The sequence below is a fragment of the Sinocyclocheilus grahami genome, unplaced genomic scaffold (assembly GCF_001515645.1).
Source record: "Sinocyclocheilus grahami isolate Dianchi unplaced genomic scaffold, SAMN03320097.WGS_v1.1 scaffold382.1, whole genome shotgun sequence".
Taxonomy (NCBI): Eukaryota; Metazoa; Chordata; class Actinopteri; order Cypriniformes; family Cyprinidae; genus Sinocyclocheilus; species Sinocyclocheilus grahami.
The window spans coordinates 734,719-741,160 of record NW_015505561.1 but is presented as its reverse complement, the minus strand read 5'-3'; positions in this window follow the sequence as shown (position 1 = coordinate 741,160).

The following is a 6,442-nucleotide window of genomic DNA, read 5'->3' as shown; positions in this document are numbered from 1 at the left end:
TTAACTACGACATGAGTCATCTGAACTACTGCATGAATAACACTACCTTAATTACATGTTAGTTCCTGCATGTTAGTTAATGTATTAATTAACACTTTGGGGTAAACTAAATCAAACATGCTCTAGAAGCAAGATGTATGAAAACGGCACAATGTAAAATTGTTTATAAATTTGCCAACTGCAGTTGTCACAAACATCAATGAACGACAGTGGATTTCTCAGCGCCTCCATTCTCTGTCTTTATAAGTTTACGATCTGTTTAACAGTCCTGTCTAATATGCTATTAGATAGAATTGTTATACAAAGTATTTAGAAAGTAATTAGTATATGAAAAAGTATTAGTGTTTGCCGTGTGGTTGCAGAGGCTGAACCCCCCTTATAAATCAGCACAAACTCCTTTACCTTGAATATGAGTAAGAGACATTTAAACACCATACAAGAGAGAGAGAGAACAGATAGAGGAGGGGTGATTCAGAGAAGGAGAGAGAAAGAGTGAGAAAGGAGGGGGGAGGCATTCTCAAAACAGAGTGTTTTCTAACATAAAGTAACATTAATTCTAGTGGTGTAAGAAAATATTGATACACGTGAGTATCGCGATATTTTGTTTGGAGATACTGTATCGATTCTCAAAAACGGAATATCTATTTACAAAACACACACACACACACACACACACACAAGATTCATGGCAGTTGTTTCGTTTTGAGTTTATTTCCAGACCGCTAGATGGCAGTCTTCATCTCTGAACTTAGACAGTGACAGGAAGTACTAACATTAGGGCATGCCACTAATGTTAGCGTTAATATAGTTGGCTGCTAGTAATGGATGATGAAAGAATTGTTCCAGTTCCCGTTTCGGCGTATAAAGCTGAAGTGTGGCGTCATATGGCTTTTAACGTTCACCGCGGGACCGTGGCGCGGGCGCCGCCTCGATTCCGCAGCTTGCCGCGTCCCTATGGCGGCAATTCTATGCCATTAATAACAGAGCGCACCACTGATGCTGGCGCGCGCGGTAAAGCAATTCCGCGAGAGGAAAACAGATTTACACGCGAGGAAACCGGAGCCCGCGAGCTCATTTCAAACCCTCGCGCGCGCGTGACGTCCTCTGCGCGCAATACAAGCCCTCGCGCACGCATGATCATTCCCCACATCCTCGTCTCTTGAAAACGAACCAGAAAAGTTCCAGAAATCAAATTCAAATGCTTTTACTTTCCTGAACTGGGCGGTTGTTATTCGCTGCATTCAAGTACACCTGCAAATACAAAGGAAAAAAGAATAATGCAACAAAAAGAACACAAATAAATACATTGGAACTGAATGTATTACAAGCTTCTTTTCCATAAACAGGAATCCATTTTCATATACATCATCGTGAATGGACTGTTTTTGATAGCAGATGACTAGTAACACTGTAAATCAAATGCATACATGGTGAAACCTGTGTTTTATAGGAACACAGACTAAACAAACCTTCAAATATTACGATGTATCTATTTACAAGATTAAAGATAAAACATTTTGAAAACTTTAGTGTCATTCCTATAGCTTTATATATAGCATGTGTGTGTGTGTGCGTGCATCATTAGTCTTTAAAAAGGGTTCATATGTGTATCTCTTATCATCAGAAGACTGCAATCATTAGTAAACCGAAGACTTCCTATTAATAAAGTATCTGAAAAAGATCTACTCTATGAACAATGCATTAAATTACATTGTGCATCATTACAGTCTTTAAAAAGGGTTCATATGTGTATCTCTTATCATCAGAAGACTGCAATCATTAGTAAACCGAAGACTTCCTATTAATAAAGTATCTGAAAAAGATCTACTCTATGAACAATGCATTAAATTACATTAAATAAAGACAAAATAAATGAATAAAACAAGCAAATGAAACGATAACTCACATGTATCTGGTCCACTGGTGCCATGTCTTAAGTCAAGAGAATTATAAATCATCTTATAATAGGCGTCCAATTATGGGAAGCGAAACAACCCAAATGTGGGACGAAACGGCACGGTATTCAAGTGTTCGCGCCGCTCGGTCCATTGAGCCGCGCCTATGACAGGTCAGCGCGGCGCGAACACTTCAATACCGCGCCGTTTCGTCCCACATTTGGGTTGTTTCGCTTCCCATAGGGAATGATCATGCGCGCGCGAGGGCTTGTATTGCGCGCAGAGGACGTCACGCGCGCAATACACAACTTAAAATGTGAACCTAAAGCAGGGTCTAAAAATATATATGGTCTTTTTATCAAATACATATTATACATTTAACTAAAGGACCCTGCAAGCACTTTAATTTTCCCCCTTGACTCGTACTGCACAAAAAGTGGTTTAATAACGTTGAGTGTTACAGGGACTGAGTATTGCAAATGCAGATTCCACTGTTCTGGTCAAATATTTTTTATTTATTGCTAAGGTTTGCATATGGTGGTGTGTTCTTTATGACAGCTTTCCTAAAAATATATCCTATTCCTAAAATAAAAAGTATCCCAATATATCGCCTTGCTTAAATGTATCATTATGTCATGACTTGTCTTGGAGGGGCACATCTTTAAAAGGTTATCAATTAAACATGTTCTATACATATTCAGCTCATCTAAAGCAGATATTTGGTGCTTTTCGGTGGTTTGTAAAGAAGGTCCTGTGGATGCATTTGGATGGAGAAGGAACTGAACAGTAGGAGGAAAGCTGACATTTTGAAGGGGCAATAGTGACCCAAAAGATGAGCAAGAACACAAGACAAACGTCTGACTGCAGTGCAATATTATGATATAAAGACAGTAAACCAATCCATAACATAACCAAAGCGATAACCATTATCTCTATGCTAACACTGAAAATTGCACCTGCTTAATGAATACATTATTGTAGGACTGCAGCAGTGGAATCACTCAAAACAGAATGAGATGAAATTGTTTTTAATTATGAATGCATCACTGTGTGTTGGACGAGTTAGGTTAAACGTAAATATTGCAAGAAATCCACTGTCGTTCATTGATGTTTGTGACAACTGCAGGTGGCAAATTTATAAACAATTTTACATTGTACCGTTTTCATACATCTTGCTTCTAGAGCATGTTTGATTTAGTTTACCCCAAAGTGTTAATTAATACATTAACTAACATGCAGGAACTAACATGTAATTAAGGTAGTGTTATTCATGCAGTAGTTCAGATGACTCATGTCGTAGTTAAGTTAGTTCTTCATTAGTTCTTGATTAATACATATCTTAACTCATCATTAGTTCATAGTCAAGTAATTATTAATTCAGGTATTAGTACATGATAATTCATGTACTGTTATTGTAAAGTGTTACCCAATCATTTTTTCCTTGTGACGTTTGGTCACTGGTACAGGCTCAGGGATAAAGCCTATGATATTCTTGGTTTGGTACCAGACTATGTAATCCCTTAGAGGCCAAAAAAAACGACATCAGTAGACATCAGTATAACGATGTAGACATCAGTATCCTGTATGATGCCAGGATAAATATCTCCATCATACTTCACAGTACACTACTGACCAATGAGTCCCTTAAAAATAGATAAAAATGAAATCAATTAATATAAAAGTAATATAATTTAGAAATAAACTTAATATCAAAATATAAATATAAAAAGTATTGTAATATATTATAATATAAAAAGTATTACACAAATCTACTCTCGCAATCCATATCAATTGTACTTTGTAACCATAAATGTAATTTCCACCACAGAGGGCAGTGTGGTGGAAATGACATTTCTGTAGTTTTTTGTGGAAAAAAATGGAAGATAGCTTCACTGATTCACTTTGAATTAATACTTAGCATTTCATGTATGCAAAATACTGTTATTTAACTTAACATTTTTAGCTTTTTAAAAACACCCTTGAAGGTACGGCATGTTCGGAAATGACGTAGAATAAATATATTAACTGATCAAGCAATATTTACCTTGATTTTTCTTCATTTGTTGTTGATGAAAATTTTTATTCCCTCCATGTCCAACATGTGCTCTGATGGCACTGAACATTTCCATAGAAACCACCTAAACAATCTTTCACACAAACTTGTTAAAGGGACATTACAGTGTTGTGGTGGAAATAACACCAATACTGTGCGAAAGCTGTATTTTGTTTAAAAAGTAATATTGATAGTGGTCTCACATTAAATACTATTATGTATTTTAATTATTTTACTAGTGCTTAATTCAGGTACATTAATAGTTACCAGATAAGTCATATTTTTAAACTGTATTTTCATTGTTGAAGTTTAAAAGTCTGGGTGTGAAACAAAGAAAACAGTGATTTTGACACCTATAAGGAGGTTGAAAAGTATGAAAAAATCATAATAGAAAGGTAGTAAAACGTTTTAAAGGTGGTTTTATTGTTAGTTTGACGAAGAAAGAGGAATTTGTCCAAAATTATATGTATTTTTAAAGATATGACCAAAGAACATAAACGTGCCCATAGTCTAAGAATCACCCGTAAATGCGATGATAGATATCTTGTATATGGTCGAAATCTCAGACATCATTGCTCTGCTGATTAAAACGATGACTGTGTGTAGACGTTCTGTTCGAGGTGTTAAAGATCCGTCGGGTTTTCCCCAAAACATTGGTGCAGCTTCACTTTACTTTGCGTGTTTACAGCGCATATTGACTGCTGTTTATTTTGCGTCAATATGGCCTCATTCAGGCCATTATTAGACCCATTATAGACGAAAATTATTAATGTGAAATCGTGCAAAGGTTTTGTGACCTCTCAGGTTAAAGAGTAAATGAATTAAAAAATCATAAATTTCTCTAAAACACGCGAATTTTAGCAGTTCTTCTAGCTATTAGCCTCCACTAGGTGGCGCGCCGAGCCAACAATAGTTTTCCAGACGCACCATACTGTGGATATGACCAAAGCCACTGGAAGACATTCTTTGATAGGACGCTGTAGCTCTTTGTCATGATATCACGTGGTTTCTTGTAACAGAGTGCAGTTAAGGACAAAGGGAAATACCATCTCTTATTTCCTCTTGTCGTGAGGTAACAACAGATATCCAATCTTGTATAGGCAGTTGTAGTGGTGTGAAAACTAGTCAATAGCTAAACTTGATCAAAACAAAAGTGGACCGATACAAAGAGGTTATAAAGAGTCCAGATAGTGTCTCATTGGATTTTTTTTTTAACTCACAACATATAGTCAATTGATAGGAGAAAACTTTCTCGGTAATACTGGTGATGAATCCTTTGTGACATTAATCTTTTGTATATCACTGACTCTGTAGATAAATTTGTCATTTGAATGAACGAACTAAAGAGTTTTTATTAACTTCTACAGTTCTCTATATAAAGTTGCAAGTCAACACACAATTAATAAAGCATTTAACCTTGAACAACAGTGGCTTAAAATTGCCTTTATTTTGTTTACTATAAGTGATCATAAAATAAAATTCATAAACTGTTTTTCAAAAGAAACAACCTTAGTGGAAATACAACAGATAACCACATTTATATGTATTGGAATAATGTGCTGTGGGCAGAGAGAGTTATTTGGTCACTACCAGAGGCACTTTGCAAGGCGGAAAAGAAGAACCTGCTCCCTACTGTTAAATTTGGTGGAGGGTGCATGTTGTGGGGCTGTGTGGCAGGCACAGGTACTGGAAACCTTGTCAGAGTAGGGAGTCACATGGATTCCACCCAGTATCAGCAGATTCTTCAGAACAATGCTCAAGAATCAGTCAAGAGGTTAAAGCTATGCCGGGGTCGGTTGTTTCAGCAGGACAATGACCCATAGCATTGCTCCAAATCTACCAAGAAATGGATGCACAGACACGGATACAATGTTCTAGAATGGTCATCCTAGTCCCCAAACTTAAATATCATCAAAAATCTATGGATTTTGAATCTATGGAATCTATGGACTTGAAGCAGGCTGTCCATGCTAGGCAGCCATCAAACTGGCAGACATTTTGCATGGAAGAATAGTCAAAATTCCTGCAGTCAGAATTCAGGGATGTATCAGTGGCTATAAAAAGCGTCCACAGGCTGTTATTTTAGCAAAAACGTGGTTCTACTAAATACTGATGTGACTATTCCATTGGGGTGCCCAATTTTTTGCACCTGTCTGTTTGCTATGATTCATATTACATTGTTTCTGTTGATTCAATAAATGTTATTTTAAATTGAAAATGTTACTATATTCATAAGGTATTCAATACAGGTAGGATCTAAACCATCTTAAAGCCTGCCCTTGTATACCTGTATAGTTTTGTAATCGATCTATGAGTATGTCATGATCTATAGTGTCGAACGCAGCACTAAGATCAAGTAAAACTAGCAATGAGACACAGCCTTGGTCTGACGCAAGAAGTATGTCATTTGTAATTTTAACAAGTGCAGTTTCTGTGCTATAGTGGGGCCTGAAACCTGACTGAAATTCTTCATAGAGATCATTTTTTGCAGGAA